Source organism: Sorex araneus, chromosome 5 (genome assembly GCF_027595985.1).
Source record: "Sorex araneus isolate mSorAra2 chromosome 5, mSorAra2.pri, whole genome shotgun sequence".
Lineage (NCBI taxonomy): Eukaryota > Metazoa > Chordata > Mammalia > Eulipotyphla > Soricidae > Sorex > Sorex araneus.
The window spans coordinates 27284790-27301270 of NC_073306.1; the positions used below are offsets into that span (position 1 = coordinate 27284790).

Consider the following 16481-nt stretch of genomic DNA (forward strand, 5'->3'; position numbering starts at 1 on the left):
TGAGGTCAGAGCCTCCTTTCCCTGAAGGTCTAGCGTTGGCCTTGGTGGGGCGGGCAGAAAGGGACTGCAGCCTGCTGACCTTTGGTTTGGCCTTCAGGGACAGGACTGACTTGGGCTCAGTCACCAGCCAGCCCCGGGAAGGTGGATGATCACACCTTGTTTTCAGTTCCTGGGCCTCATTTCAGTTCCCTGAGGCTATGTTTGGGAGCTAGGAGTTTCAGCACCTTCTTGGGAAGGCAGGAGGACAGCCTGTGACCCCAGACACAGAGGCAGGCATGGGACCAGTGGGACTCAGACAAACTGACCAGCCGCCTGTTGACTTCCTCTCCTACAAACCACCAACCACGTTATTCCTCCTGAAAGTCCCTATGTGACCATGGGCCCATAGGAACAAAGTGGGGCTCCTTAGGGACCAGCTGAGACCTTTGTAGGGTCAGGTGACAGGGCAGCAGTGCTGGTCAGAGTGGAGGAATCTGCACCCGGCCAGCCTCCATGGTATGGGGGCTCATCCTCACAGTGCTTGTCACCTGTGCATTCCTAGCCTGGATCTGTGCTGTGGCCTCACGGCCCTTGGTCTGGAGTCACTTGGGAAGGTGGGCATCTGACCCAAGGGTGAAGTGTGGCATAGACTCCAGAGAAACTGCCGTGGATTTTCCAGAGAAGGGCCTCTCACGAGGTCTCTGTCATTAGAAGGGTCGTTGAACTCACCCGGAGTCCCTGTTCAGTGGCAAAGACACTCGAAGGCCTATCAGCTCACAGCAGCCCAGCCCGACTTCCAGCCCCAGGGCAGTGGGAGCAAGTTGTGCTCCCCCCAACCCCCACCCCAGTGCATAGAACAGGAAGCAGAGTGCAGGAGGGGCGTCTGCAGTGGAGTGGGAGTGAGACCAGGGCAGGAGAGGAACCCAAAGCTCCAGGGCTTAGTGAGAACCCTGTCATTCTCCCCTCGAAGCTGAGGCCACCCTGCCTCAAAAGCTGGTGTGGGGGAGCAGAACTGAAGGGAAGGAGAGTGCCTCAGGCCGAGAGCTGCACAGCCCCTGAGTGCTCAGCAGCAGCCTGTCCCAGACAGGGACGCCTTCCTCTGCCAGAAACGAGGCCTCCCAGCCTTCTGTGCCCTGCCCAGCTTTATGACCACAGGTAGGTCATGCCTTCACTTCCACCACTCTCTCCTCCCATGGCCCCTGGGGAAGCAGTGGGACCAATGTCCTTCCCAGCCCTCCCAGCCGTGGTGGCAAGAGAAGAAGGTGGTACTGGTCTGGGGACATAGTGAGGGGCTCCCAGGGGTCTCCCTATCCCAAATGAGGTGGCCTAGACAAGGCCCAGTGTCCCCTTTGTAACCCAGGGCTGCCCTCTGTGCTCCCCAGCCGCTGGTTACCCGGGGGACTGGCCCTCTGTGATCCCTCAGCCACTGGTTACCCCCGAGGCTGACCCTCGGTGGGCCCTCTAGCCGCTGGTTACCCCTAGGGTGCCCTCTGTGGCCCCCTAGCCGCTAGTTACCCCCATCCGGTGTGCTCTGTGACAGGAAATGTTGCTACAAATTGTTTTTCCACCAGCGTGCATGCTGGATTTTCCATGCCACCTCCAGCACAGTTCCGGGAAATCCCAGGTGGTGGTGGAGTTGGGGGCTGAGACCCTCTCCAAAGGCCAAGGCCCCCACAAACCCAAAACCGGCTGGGTTTTATTTAATCATAAGTGCTTCTACGTCTCAACCTTTGCCTGCTGCAAAGGAAAGAAGAAAAAAAAAATGCCAGGCAAACCAAAAAAACACACACATCGCTTTGCTTTGGAGGGTAATTACTCTGAATTCAGTTAAACCAACTTGCTCTAGCTAACTAGATTAGTTTACATCTTGTGGTAGAAAAAGAAATACAAATTACTTAGATTGCAATAAACCATGTTTTTCTAACTAAATAGATTAGTTTATATCTTGTGGCAAGAAACAAGGAGAGAGACTCAGAAAGGCCCACTGCCCGGTGCTCTGAGCTCACTCATCAGGGGTTTGTTTTCTGTGTGACCTCTCGCCCGGGACCCCTTGCCTCTCTTGCCCCCTCCTCTAGGAGATGTAAGAGACGGATCCCGGCAAACAAAACAAAACCACATCTCGCCCCATGACTGCTGCGAGGAGGCCAAGCGCCCGGGGGTTGCATGGATTATTCCTCACTTCCACCAGTGCTTGCGTGCTCACCGCCTGCTCTGTGTAGAGCCGGGGCGGGGCAGAGCGGGGCAGGCCAGCCCCAGAGTTTCACCTGCTCTCACAGGCTCTCGGTCTGGGTTCAGTGCTCTGCGGTCACTGCTCAAAGTCAGGGAGCCGTTGGCTCTTGGAAAACAGTGAGATGGCTCTTTTGGGTGAAAGAGCCATCTGCAGTAGGAGATAAGGGTTTCCCAGTCTTGGGGAGGAGGCAATGACTTGGGAGAGGCGTATGGACGGGGCACTGCAGGTCTGGCATTTCGGGTTTTCTTTATATTTTGATTGAGGCATCGTGATTTACAATGCTCTCCATTGTACTTTTCATGTATATGTGATCCCAACACCCACACCCACCACCAGAGTGCCCCCTTCCCTCCCTGCTGTCCCCTACAGCCCCTCCCACTCCGCAGGTAAGCTCAATTATGTAGGAAAGTAAAACCTCCAGTTCCCACGCCTTTAGCCATTTGGGATTCTCTTACTGTGTTGTTTTGTTTCCCACATATGAGATTTTTTTAAATTGTGGAGATGGTGAAAGCTACATACATACATGATGGATTAAGATGAATTGACTCATTTAGATGAATTAAGCTAAACTTCTGAAATTCCACAAAATTGTAAATCAATAAGTTGAAAAAATATTTTTAAAACTATGTACATTTATATAGTTTTATAGGTATATACATTAAAATTTAATAGTATGGATAATTCTATGCTAATAGATTGTAAGATTTACATGAAGTAGATAAATCTTACAGATGTACAGTTTAGTAAGAGGAGAGAATTAAAAATAATAGAAAATGTGAATGCACTGTCTATCACTGTCGTCCCATTGTTCATCAGTTTGCTTGAATGGGCACCAGTAATGTCTCCATTGTGAGACTTGTTACTGTTTTTGGCATATCGAATACGCCACAGGTAGCTTGCCAGGCTCTGACGTGCAGGCGGGATACTCTCAGTAGCTTGCCAGACTCTCCAAGAGGGATGGAGGAATCGAACCTGGGTCAGCCACGTGCAAGGCAAATGCCCTACCCACTGTACTATCTCTCCAGTCCAGAAAACATGAATAGACCTATAAAACTATGAAGGTATTCTATCCTCTAAAGGTAATGTTGCTTTTATGTTAGAAGATGCTATATTATAGATACTGCTTAAGTATCTGTGTTAATAAGTTAAAGGGAAAAAATAATTCCTATAGATGTGATAAAAGATCACCCAAATAGACAAAGGACATTCAAAATAAATGAAACGTTAATTTGTTATTTTTAAAAGTATATAACCTTTAACTAGCTAGGAATAAACAAACCTTTCTTATTATAGTAAAGAACGAGTATAAGCACCATGAATAAATGCCATACTTAGTGGCTAAAGCATTTGTCTAGTCTTGTAAAGAAGCTCCTTTATTGCTTCTTGCAAGACTGCTTTCAAAGCTATGAATTCCCTAAGTGTTGCTTGCTCATGAAGCTTTGTACCATTCCTTCAGCTCTGAATGATAACCTAGTTGGCTAGAGTATTCTTGGTGAGGTGTTCACTGAGTTTTGGTGTGCTTGATTTTACTATGTTCACCTTTCTCTTCTGGGTCATTAGAGTCTCATTCGATACTCGTATTGGCTGTGAATCGTATTGCCATTCTTTGTATGTAAGTTCCTTCTTTGATCCTGTTGCTTTCACTGTTCTGCTCTGTCTTTGGCTTTTGTCATTCTGATTAAAAGGTGCAATCAAAAACTCTTGGAGTTTTTCTACTTATATGTTTTTGCTAGGACCCTTCAGACCTTTTGGACCTGGATGCCTGCACTCTTCAACTCTGAGAAATTCTTATCTATGATTTCTTTAATTAGTGGTTCTTCATCATGTTCACCTTCATGTCCCTCAGAGGCTCCAGTGATTCTTATACTGTTCCTCTTGAACTCATCCCATAGTTCTCTGGTGTGCTGTCTGTTCTTTTCCAGATATTTTCCATCTTGTATGTGGAGCTCACTGATATTTTCTTTGATTGCTGTTATTCTGCTGCACAGGCCTCCTATTGAACTTTTATTTTACCTGCCATACTCTTTAATTCTATCACTTCTGATTGTGGTTTCTTATTTCTATCTTACTTTACTGACAACTGTCTTTCATCTCTTTGAGCTCACTAAGTGTCTGTAGAGTCATTCCATGAGAGGTTCCAGAGCCGGTTGGTACTGGGAGAGCGTTCTTGCTATTATTTTCACTCCTTGGGCCTGATTGGCTTCTATGTGGCTTCTTCACTGTGTCTGCTGTGATCTGAGGGTGAATCTTTGCAGTCTGCCCCACTGGGAGTCTCTGGAGGATGTATGTGGCTGGGTGTTGCTCATTCCTTCCCTGCCATTGCTCGCCCAGGATCAGGAAGCATGAGTGTGTGCAGAGTAAGGTGCTGTGAACAGCACTATCTCAGTTCAACTGCAATCAATTGTGAGCAGAGTTATGGTCATATTCATACGGGCCTGCTGAGATGGCAGGGGCTGGGACCAAGGCAGAAGGGAGAGGAAACCACAGCCACTTCCAGAAAAGCTCTGGGATGTCAGCCTCAGGGTCGGTCCCACACTGCTGCTCCTCGGCTGGGCTTCTGAAAGAAGGCTGCTGGACTCTCCTGGCGAAGGGACAGCAACTGTGTGAGACTCTGTGACTGAGGGGTCCTCACACATTCATCCTTCACATCTACGTGATTGGATGCTCTCAACCTCCCAGGACCATCCTGGTGCCCAGTTGGCAAACCAGCCCTGTTTTGGTTTAGATAGTAATAAGAAGACAGCAGGTCTAAGGGGCTGGAAGGTGGGGTCCCTTATCCAGGCTGTCAGAAATGGCCTTGGAGGAACTTCAGTGCTAGGAAGTCAATCTGGCAACATAAACAGAATTATCTCCTAGTCTTTTGACTGCGGATTGCAGTTTTCTGCGGAGAAAACTCTCCAAACCTGTTTTCTCATCTGTAAAGGGGGGATAGTGATTATACCTACCTCCTACTGTTAAAATGAGAATGTTTCAGGAGTACTTCGCACATCTTTGTGATTACTCAGCTCCTGCCCAGCACAAAGAATATCAGGAACAAAGGCTGAATGGGGGGTAGACTGGAGGGTGGGATGAGGTGAGGTCTCAGGATGGGGGAGAGGGGTCAAGATACCCTCCCTCACTTTGACCCATTTCCATCTGTGTCCTGCAGTTCCATGCCCTATGAAGAAACTGCAGTTGACAGAACCCTCGTAAAAGGCCTGGTTTCCTTGCAGGGCAGGAAGGGAAAGGGTCAGAGCAAGGCAGAGCAGGTGGCAGGACACGGAAAATGGGAGAGAAGGGGCAGCCAGGGGACAGGAGATGGAGCCAGACCTCACAGTCTCTCTTTGACTCTCTAACAGCAGCAAACCTGGTACAGGTGTATGTGGGGGCGGGGGTGGGTCATGCACACACATGGGAGAGATGTGAGCCCCTGATGGATGGGGAAACTGATGCTCTGAAGAAATTATGATCTACCTAAGTTCGCCCAGATAGTGATCAGATTCCCGAGTGCTCTCTTGTTCTCTTTTCCTCCTCTAAAAAAAGAATCGTGCTGCTGTGCCTGAAGATAGAGTAAGTAATCTTAGTAGAGACATAAACTCCAAATTACAAAATTCATCTAGGGAATAACTGCTGTTCCCATTGACAAAGATCATTCCAGACATTTCTGCAAGCAAAAATCTATGTCTCCTGATGCACATGTGGACAAATCCACTTTTGGTCCAAACCCATATTTTTGAGGATGCCACATCTCCTCCAAGAGAACACTTAGAAGAGTACTTTTATTTATTCATATGGGGCCACACCAAAGGATGCTCAGGGATCGTGAGGGGCCAGGGATCGAACTCAGGGATGCACACATGCTAGATGTGTGCGGTGCCTCTTAAGCCCTCTCCCCAGCTCCTCAGAGTGACCTTCTAGGAGGAAGGGGAGGAAGCCCAGACACCCCTGTATGTCCCAACCAGGTCCAGAGCCATTCATCCCAATGTGACCTGTGGGTGGTTCTAAGACGTTCTGTCTCTGAGGAAACTTGCATTGACTTATGCTTGGCTGGATGGATCCCTAAAACTTATTTCTACTCAGTATAGAATTGAATAGAACACAACAGGTTTTGAAGTTGTTCTCACTGCTCAGAGAATTTTCTCTGAGGGAGGTGGGCTCCCCAGTTCTTGGTTACATGGTTGAGGTGCACAGGGCATCAGAATTTGGCCACCGTGTGCAGCCCTGGGAACAGCCATGGGGTGCCAGCAGGACGTGGCCTCACGATATGGAACCAAGTATTTCCAGTGAGTATGAGCGTATGCTGGCCGAGGTGACCTGGTTCCTGGAGTCCCTGCTGCTGGTCAGTATCGTCGCCTGGAGTGTGTGTTCTGGGAGCCACACTTGGGTGCCCTCATCTCTGCCAAGGTGTAGACACAGATTCTGAGCCCGAGGCAGGACCAGGCCATCTCTGCTGGCAGAAGAGGCTGGATGTACGGTGCTCCCCAGGGCCCTTCGTGCCTGTTGCCATAGAAGGATTGACAGAGGGTGCAGGGTATTGGCCCAGCGGCTCCCCTGCCCAGCGGCTGGCCACCCACCAGAGCCAGGTCAGGCCTGAGCTTCTCTGTGTGCAAGATGATGTGGTCTTTGGCTGCTTGAGTTCCAGAGTTGTCATATGACCTCCAAGTTGGACCCTTGTTCCATTGAACTTGGGGCAGCACTGGAGAAATCCCACTGTCCCTGCTGAGTGCTTGACAGCTCGATCATGGCCACAGCATCCCTGTGCCTCGGTGAGCCTCCTTTATAAAGTGGGGGCCTGTGTTTATCTCTCAGGGAGGGCATCCAGGGGACACAAGTTGGGAGTGGGTTGATGGGCCACGTGAATCCCCGGACCCTGGTAGAGAGGCACCTCACAGAAGAGGCTCTTCCCGGGGCCTGGGCCTTGGGGCAGTTGGGGGGGTGAGTGTTGTAGGAGGGAGGCGACTTGGCCCTGTCTATATTACAAGCCAGCAAGGTCTGGACTGTGCTAGACTAAGGGAGAGACAGAGGGCAAGGGCTCCCAAGGCCTGTGAGCCAGAGCTGACCCTGCTGCTCGGTGTGGGAAGGAAGAAGTGGCCCAAGCCCAAGAGGGGCTGCTAGTGGTTGGTTCAGTGCTCTGAGTGGGGGAGCCGAGAAGGGGGTCGGGTGGGGGGAAGCTAGCCAAATTCTTGAGTGTTCAAAGTAGGCAAAGGGATATATATGATAACCTTTCAGTATCTGTATTGCAAACCACAATGCCCAAAATGAGAGAGAGAGAGAAGAAAAGTGCCTGCCAATGGCCATAGAGGCATGCTGGGGCGGGGGAGGTGGGGGTTGATGGGAAGGAAACTGGGGACATTGGTGCTGGGAAATGTGCACTGGTGGAGGGATGGGTGTTGGAACACTGTATGACTGAAACCTAATCATGAACATTTTTGTAAGGGTCTATCTTACAATGGTTCAATTAAAAAAAAATTTAAGATAGCAAAGTTCTAGGAAGGAGAGAGACCTTCCCCAAAATTTAAACCTGTCCTTGCACCCCCCACATTTTCTCTCTAAAACAGTCCTTATTGGAGACATTTGAGGTGAGTCCTGAAATTGCTCTGGCACTTGTGCTGGAGAGTGGGCACAGGGCAGAGAGAAGGGCAGGGGCAGGGCGCAGAGAAGGGAAGGGGACAGGAGGGCAGGGAAGAAGGGTGATGGGTGCAGGCTTCCACAGCACAGGACACTACATCCTGGACACCCTTGGGGTGAAAGGGTGCTCACTCAAAATAGAGGCACAGTCTCCGAGCATGGGGGAACCATGAAATGTGGGGGATGTTTCATTTCTGCTGCCTGTGATGGGGAGGGGGCTGCATCTCCTTCCCAGTGAGCTGCAGCCAGAAAGAGGTCCAAGAGGGAGGCTGAGCCCAGGAGTCTTCAAACATCACAAAGGGGTCTTCCCTGCCAGTGTCAGACGCAGGCGCCTCTGCCTGGGATCCTTGCCAACCCTTCTCCAAATCCTCCCACCCCTCTTGGCCCCCACGCTTAGCTTCCCCTATCCCACTTTTTGGTCACCCCATTTCCATTTCTCTCCTTGGCCTTTCTGACCCTGACCCAGTTCACCGCCTTCCTCCCGTGTTTCCTGGTGTACTTCAGGTCCCTCTTCCTCCAGGAAGGCTTCCTCATTTCCCTGCTGTAAACTTCAGCCTCTCTTCAGTTGTCCTGTCGCAGCTTCTTCCATGCTCCTCCTGCTATTTCACACTCAGGTTGGGTTGGGGACGATGGCAGCCAAAGTTTTCCTTCCCCAGCATGAGCTTCTGGAGGGAGTTCAGGGTCCAGCACTCAGAGGAAACTTGAGGGAGAGGGTGGGAGGGCGTGAGAGACCGCGTGGCAGATAGGCAGAGGCTGGAGTCTGGCACAGCAGGAGTTAACCAAGGGTAAAGCGATCAATAAATATTTACTGGGTGTGAAATTTTCAGCTTCACACAGGACTTAGCAGCCATCCTCATTTATGATGGAGGCGCGTGCGTGTGTGTGTGTGTGTGTGTGTGTGTGTGTGTGTATGTGTGTGTGTGTGGTTAGGGTGGGGGGATTTGGGGCGGCAGCCCCTCACCTGCCTTCAGCTGAGAGTCACCGTTCCTCAGGCAGGCACAGATTAACTGCAGGCCAGGCTTTGGCTGCAGACTGTGGTCTTCAGATCCCAGCACCCCCCTTCCTGTCCCTCAGAAGGCTCACCCCTCTCCGGCTGGCTCTTTCCTGGGCTGGGACAGAGGGGAAGAGTGGCCATGTAGCATCTTCCCTCCACGGAGCTCCTCTTGCTGCCCCAGAAATCAGCCCTGGCTTCTTCACCAGCATTTCATGCTGGCACCGAGGGGTCTTGAGGCTCGTGGCAGGGAGGTGAAGCACAGCCTGATCAGGAGGGAAGGGCTTGGCATATGGGGGCACAGAGCAGGTGTGCACAGGCTCAGGTCTAGAGGTGCATAAGCCCCATCTGGGGTACATAGGTATATACAAGCCCCAGGTAGGGGTCCAGAAGACCCAGGAGCAGAGCTGAACACAAGCCCCAAGTATCAGCAGCTGAAAGGCAACAGCACTGCCCGGGTGGGGGCATGGCAGGGGAGGTCCAGACAGGGGACACAGAGGGCGTCTCACTGGTCTAGGGGCACTTTCCAGGGCGCGGAATCACCAGCTGCTCTGAAACCAGAGGAGGCGGCGTAGTCGGCAAAGGCAGCCACGGGTGCCAAGGCCCAGAGGCATGGAAAATCCTGGCCCGTGTGAAAGCCATGATGAATTTATGGCTGGAACTGTGCCAGCCTGCATGGTAGCCACCAGCCGCAGGTGGTTACTTAAATTCAAATTAATTAAAATAAGACAAAGATTACAAATCAAACCTTGGCATGCTAGCCACGTGGGGCATGGTGTGTGTGGGGGGGGGGGGGCAGGATGGGGGACGGGTGTCCTACACAGACCTGGGGCATAAAGCAGTGTTTCCTAAAGTGGTGGTATCAGCCCCGGTGTGTGTGCGCACGGTGGGGCGGGGGGGAGGGGGGGGGGTGCCGGAACCATGCAGGGACAGGGGCAATAATAGCCTTGGGTACAACAATGGGCACTTGCTGCTGGCTTACAGAAGGGAGATTTCCAAGGGGACACTGTGTGATTCTTTTCCTGAAAGGGGGCCAAGTAAGTTGGGAGCTTCTGGTGTGACATCTGGGGAAAGCCAGGGGTCACTGGGGTCAGGCTGCAAAGGGTCTGGTGTGACCTACCAAAGACTCTGGGGAGGGAGATTCGGCTCTTCCTGGATCTCCCTGGACGTCCCTTAGCTCGAACAAGGGGTGGACCTGATGTTCGTTCTGCCACCGTGGGAACCCTAACACTAGCCCCGTGCTTGCTTCCAAGAACCTGAGGGCCAGATGCTTCCCCGCTCATGGCCAAACTCACAAGGCTCCCTGAGAAAGCACCGGCCCTGCACTGCCTGCCTACCTCCTCCCGCTCCCCTCCCTCCTCCCCACCCCCCTCAATCCTGCTCTGCCACCCACCTCATCACCCTCCCTTTTCATCTTTCCCCTCCCTTCCCCATCCCTCCCTCCTCACCGTCACTGTCACTGCACTCTCTCCCCACTTTCATAACCACCTCCTCCTCCTGCCCTCCATCATCACCCCTTCTCCCCCCCTACACTCATCTCCTCATCCTTCCCTCCCTTCTCACCCCTCCCACACCACCTCCTCATCCTTCCTGCACCCACCCTCCTCCCCTCACAGCTTCCCCTCCCTCTTCATCCCTCTGATATCTACCTCCTCATGCCTCCCCACTCTCCTCTTCCCTCCCCTCCCTCCTCACCCCTCCTCTCCCACACCCACCTTCCTCTTATCCCTTCTCTCCCTCCTCTTCTCTCCCTCACTCCAGACCCCTCCCACACCCACCTCATTCCTCCCCTCCCTATCTCTCCACATCCCTCTCCTCCATCCCCAAACCTTTCCCACATCACCCCTTGTCTCTTCTCATCTCTCTTGCACCTCTCACTGCTTCACCAGTGGGAGGCTGGGGGCTCGCTTGTCAGTCTTACGAATGCCAGCTTGCATGTGGGGACCTGGTGCAGTGACGGAGGTGAGGGGTTGGGGGCAGGGAGTGGGTGGAGAAGCTCAGGCAGGGAGACAGCATGGGAAAATGGCTTCTTATTCCTGAATCCCCTGCACCTGTAGCCCAGTGGTCTCTCTTCTGTGGCCAGCTCTAGGAGTATCACCTCTGGAAAGCCTTCTTGATTGACCCAGGAGTTTTCACCTGGCCCTGACTTCAGAGACTGCCCCTCTCCTAACTGATCCCTAGGCTCTTCGAGAACCCAGCACTGCCTTATTCGTAGCACTCTCCCTGGACCCACTCTGCATCAACACTGCCCTTTTCCTTCTCTCTCCGCCATCGCCATCATGAACTCTTTCATGCAGAGCTGATTGGCCAGGGGTTCCTGATGTCTGGACAGGGGAATGGAGTCCTGGGGGTGGCTCGGTGGTGCCCCTTCTGGAGGCAGAGGACTTGCAGCAGAGCCCAGGAGGAGCCTGGAAGGACTGGGGTAAGAGGAGGCGGGAGAGGGGCGGGCTGCCTGCTCCTGTGGAGCTGAGCTTCTCCAAAGCACATGTCCCTAGGAGGGGCACTCCGTCTGCTCATCGTGGGTGCCAGGCTCCCCCCACTCCACCCCTTCTGGTGGCTGCGTGGAGAACTAGTGGCAGATCCCTTGATCTCTGGGGCCGGCCTCAGGTAGAAGGGCTGGTTCAAAGTGCCACTTGGTAACTCCTGCAAATCGTTGGCGACAGCCCCGCAGAGGGCCAGGCCATCTGCCTTGTCCTTTTGCAGGATGGAAGGGGCTGGGAGGAGAGAGATTAGGTTTCCACTTCAGTCAATACTTTGATGTTCAAAGCTGTTTAATATTCATTAAACCCGTCCTTCCGTTGTAATTGCAGCCATTAGCCTCCCTTTTATGATTGCCTGTAAATGTTATGGGACAGGCAGGCAGGGCCATCGGAGCAATGGCGGGTTTGATGCTGGATAAAAGGTTGAATAGAACCCCTCGAGTCTCTCCCTGACTCATGGGGGCCCACTCCCACGCTTTCTGCTTTCTTTTGCTTTTAGAAGACAATATGGCATGCCCGTGGCCCGAGAGAGAGGGTGACTCCCGTGATGATGGTTAGTCAAGTCTGCAAAGATGAAAATGCTGCAGAGTCTCAGGCTAAACCCTAAGCACACACTGGCTCTCAGTCCTGGCTCGGACACTAGTCCCAACCCGCCCCAGCCCAGACTCTTGCCAGTCTGAGCGTGGAGCTGCCACCAAATGTGAAAATTTAGGTCTTTGAACATATCTATCACCTATTTAGAGACACAAGAATTTATAGGACTTGGGCCCAGAACAAGGCTTGTGGTCCTGGGGAAATTAAACAGGAGCACTTGACAAAAGGCCTCAATGCCTTTCTGCTGGAAGCTTGGATCTCAACTAGTGGGGGGGGGGGACTCTAGGATCCCTGCTTGGTCCCTCAAGGGGTGAGGGAGACTCCTGGAAAGCCTCCTGCCCAGTAGGCCCGCTAGCAGCCCTTTTCCCACCACAGCGGCTTCCTCTGGAATGTTCTTAACACCCTTCACACACAATACCCTCAGCACCACCACCTCCAACTTCACACACACACACACACACACACACACACACACACACACACACACACACACACCTTATCCAAATCCTGTGCTTTTTTCAGAATTCTCTTTGTCACCTCTTCCAGAAAGTCTGCCTTGGTTCTCTTCATCTCATTGGAACCAATCATATCTCTGGCTGCTCCTGAGGTTCCGGGGAAGAGTACCAGGAAGGCATTGTTCTCTCACCAGACCACCTGACTCACACTATGGGCAAGATGCTGGATCTTTATTGCATCCTGGTGACTGTGTGTCGGTTGTGTGACTGACTGTGTGTAGCCTGAATGAGAAGCCTGGCAGGTCCTTCTTATCCTGCTGACTGGTGATTTCCCAGCCCTTAGAGGCCTGCTGTGTGGGGACGCACTGCTTTTGAGGGTGTTCCAGGTGCCCAGACTTAGCTCTGATGGTGAAGAAGATTCAGCTCTGGGCCCTGAGGTCTGAGTGGAGCTCAGGCAGGACCAGAGGACAGTCACTGGACAGGTCCAGCGTGAGATATGAGCAAGCCAAGCCCCTCTGGAGCCCAATGAGGGTCTCAGGACCTGCTGGTTCAGGGGGTGTTTACCTTGAAGGAGTGGGTGAGGCCCCTTGAGGGGGAGACTGACACTACCTCTGTCGCCGCCCCTCAGGTCCCAGCTGGGCCTCTCCTCCAGGGCTTCCTTCCTCTGCCCTCCTGAGTCATGCACTGGCCGTTTCCCCTCAGCTCTCATGCCCCAGCATCAGGCTGCTCATGGCGCGTCAGGACTCTCTCCTCTATCCACGGGAGCCGCAGGAGGGGCTGCCCAGTCACAGTGGGGGTGAGGGGCAGTCAGAGCCAGCATCTCCAGTGTAGGATTTCTTGGGCTCCAGTAGGTCCTGGTCCTGAATGTGCAAAGTGCTTCTCTACAGTCCTCACCAGACCCACCATCGCAAGCAGGAGGCTGCACGCTCCGTGCCTGGTTCCTGCCTCTCCTTCATTTGCGCCTTCATTCAGCGAAGACGCTCTGAGCATGTACATGCAGTGTAACTGGTTGATGGAGCAGACTCCGAGGCCTGGGTGGTGTGGACAGGGAGGAGCTGTTCTTCAGGAAGGCGGTGACCCGAGGAACTGTCTTGTGGCAGGCCAGCACCCGGCACCCGGGTTTGTATAGAGCTCTGTGGCTTGTGAGGAATTGTTGCAAGTGGTATTTCACGTTTTTGTTTTGGGTCCATACCCAGCTGTGCTCAGGGGAAACTTCTAGCTCAGTTCTTGGGATCTCTCTGTGGTACTTCGGGGGCCTCCATGTGGTGCTGGGGATCTAACTCAGGCCTCCTGTGTGCAAAGTGTGCACTCAGCCCGTTGAGCACTCTCCAGCCAGCAATGTTACTTGAATTCTTACCAGCAACCACATGAAGAAGGGGAGGGCAGGAGTGCGGGTGGGGAAGGCAGCGGACAGCAGCTCTGAGATATGGGTCCCCACTCCATGGTCTTCACTGAAGAGTCGTTTTCCCTCCCATGTACTGTGCTCTTTACCGAAGCCCACAAGCTCTCCAGCCCCGCAACAGAGGGGCTTCAACATAAGTTCTAGACCCAACTCTGAGTGTCCTGCTTCCAGGCTTGGAGATCTCCCCCATGAGGGCTGCTCACTGCTGCCTTCTCCACAGGGACCCCAGAAGTCAGACTCCTGGGCCTTGGGCCTACCTGACCAGCCTCCCCAACCTCCTTTCTCTGATCAGGTCCGCCTCCCCTCTGCACCCCTGCAGCAGCTTCCTTGTGCCTCCTTCCTGCTGAACCCTGGAGTCTTAGCACCTTGACTCAAGTTGGCACCTAAGCCTGGCATGTACCGTCCTGTGTAAGAGGCACAGCCCATCCTCATCTCCTTCCCCTAGGTCTGTCCAAACCTTCTCCAGGACACCATGTTGACAACAGTAGCTCAGCCATGTCTGTTCCACTAGGCCCTAAGTGCAGTTAAATGCCGGGAACATGTGGTAGAGCTCACTCATGTCAGCTACTCTGTCTTACTCCTCACACATGGAACACTGTAAGGTCCAGGAGGGCCAGATGTAAGCATTGTGTTTGAATACCTCAGCTCTTTGGGGGGTTGGAGGAAGGGACCATATTCATCATTGCTCAGGGATTACTCCTGGCTCTACACTCAGGAATTACTCCTAGCAGTGCTTGGGGGACTGTATGGGATGCTGGAGCTTGAACCCAGGTCATTTGTGTGCAGGGCAAGTGCCTTACCTGGTGTACTCTTGCTCCAAGGGCTTACTTCTGGTTCTGTGCTCAGGGATCGCTTGTGGTGGGCTTGTGGGACCGTACGTGATGCCGAGTATCAATCTTAGGTCAGTCATGTGTAAGGCAAGCACCTTACCCACTGTACTACCTCTGAATATCCCAACTTAAGACCATGTAGCAGGGACTCTGTGTATGCTTGTGTTCTTTTGGTTCTTTTTTTTTTTTTTGGAGGGGGGTTGCTCACAAGTTGTGCTCAGGGGTCCTGGGAGTCTTGCCTAGTGATACTTAGCTAACCAGGGTAGGGGTTTAATGCAAGGTTGGATGATGAAGTGCTGCTCAGGCCCTGTAGTACCTGGGATTGCCTGGGACTCCTGGAGGTACTGAGGGTCTCTAGCACCACACCCAGAGGTGCTCAGGGACCCTCCAGGCTGTAACCTGGCCCATGTCCAGAGACCATAAGACACTGGGGACCTAACTGGAGTCAACCACATGCAAGCCAAGTGCCTTATCCCTTGTCCTGTCTCTCCAGCGCCATGTGCTTGTTGAGTCACTCTTCATTACCTCTCCCAAAACCCAGGCACCAGAAACCTCACACCTTCCTCCTCTCTGCCACTCTGTGTGTGTGTGACTTTTTTAGCCTTCTCTAACTCAGGAGATTGGGAGTGGAGTAGATATCACCACTTACCTTGGACCCCAGATGCAGGAAGAAAGAAGGCCCCTGGGCGCGGCTAAGGCTCGCGCCTCTTTTCCTGGACTCCCCTGCCCATCCTGCGTCACCAAGCCTTTGAGTGAGCTGCCAGGCTCCCTGCTTTCCAGATGAGAAAACTGATTGCCAGGGAAGATGGAATTTATTGCTCAAGAAGAGGCACTCCCAGGCTCAGAAGCCGGTGATCTGGCCACAGAGCTGCCCTCCACAGACCAGGGTGGTAGAACCTGGAGAGCGCCAACTCGGCTAGCAGACAACACAGACCAGACAGCAGACGGGCCACCAGGGACCCGGAGGTCTGTGGACCCATAGGCTGCCCCTTTTCCAGGTTTACCACACATCTTGGGGGGAAGCAGGCTTCTCTGACCGCCCTCCCTCTCCATCAGGTGATGCCTACATCACGGGGGGAGTTTAGGCCATGCCACCGTGGCACTGGGCCTCAGGGACTTGGAATTGGTTACAATCTCTGGCTGCATCCAGAATTTATTTGTTAGCTTTGAGCCTCCATAACCCCCTTTCCTGCCTCCCATTACTTACCCTTCTGTCTGTAACCCCAGAGCCCCAAAAGCACCCCATCCTCTCTCCCCTCCGGGCCCAGGGCCAAGCTTCCCCTGGCTGCCCTTGGCCAGCCTGTGAATGTCCTTTTGTGCAGCAGCCCTGAGCGAGCTCCTTCCTGGGGAGGTGTGATTTTATACACGAAGAGCCGTCATGGTATTTCATAAAGATAGCCTGTTCGGAGGTGTTGGCCAGGCCATGAGAGTCGCATTGACAGGTGCAGGGACGGCCTGTGGTTTGGGGCTGGAGATCAGAGTGTACCTCTGGCCTGGAGCCGGCGCCTGGCCAAAGCTCGTCAGAGCATCTGAGGCCAAGGCCCCAGGTTTCTCTGCCTCTCGGCTTCTGGAGCAAGTCGCAGGATGGGGAATATGGGCTGTCCAGAAGAAAGGCAGATGCCAGTACAGGCAGGGGAAAGGAGGGGTGGGGGGGTTGCTTCCCACCTCCATCCCTACCCTCTGGGTCCCCATCAGCACAAAGATTGTCCAAGGGCTTCCTGACCCTGTCACCCAAAGACATGTAAACTACAGCTTGTGGTGGGGAATGTGGACGATAAGTGGGGAATGGGCATGCGCTGTCTCCTGCTGTCTTGGGCCCCCTGGCCCGCTTGACGGACAGGGAAGTCGAGCCTAAACAAGGTGGCATCTGGAATGGCTCATTTGCTGCCGAGAAAAACAGCTGGGCACAGGGG

At 53.2% G+C, this 16481-nt stretch overlaps 1 protein-coding gene across 1 annotated transcript in view; it reads left to right on the forward strand.

The window, feature by feature from the left end:
- TRABD2B (TraB domain containing 2B) overlaps positions 1-16481 on the forward strand; it is a 183820-nt gene that overhangs the window by 76006 nt on the left and 91333 nt on the right. The gene's annotated exons all lie outside the window — the stretch shown is intronic.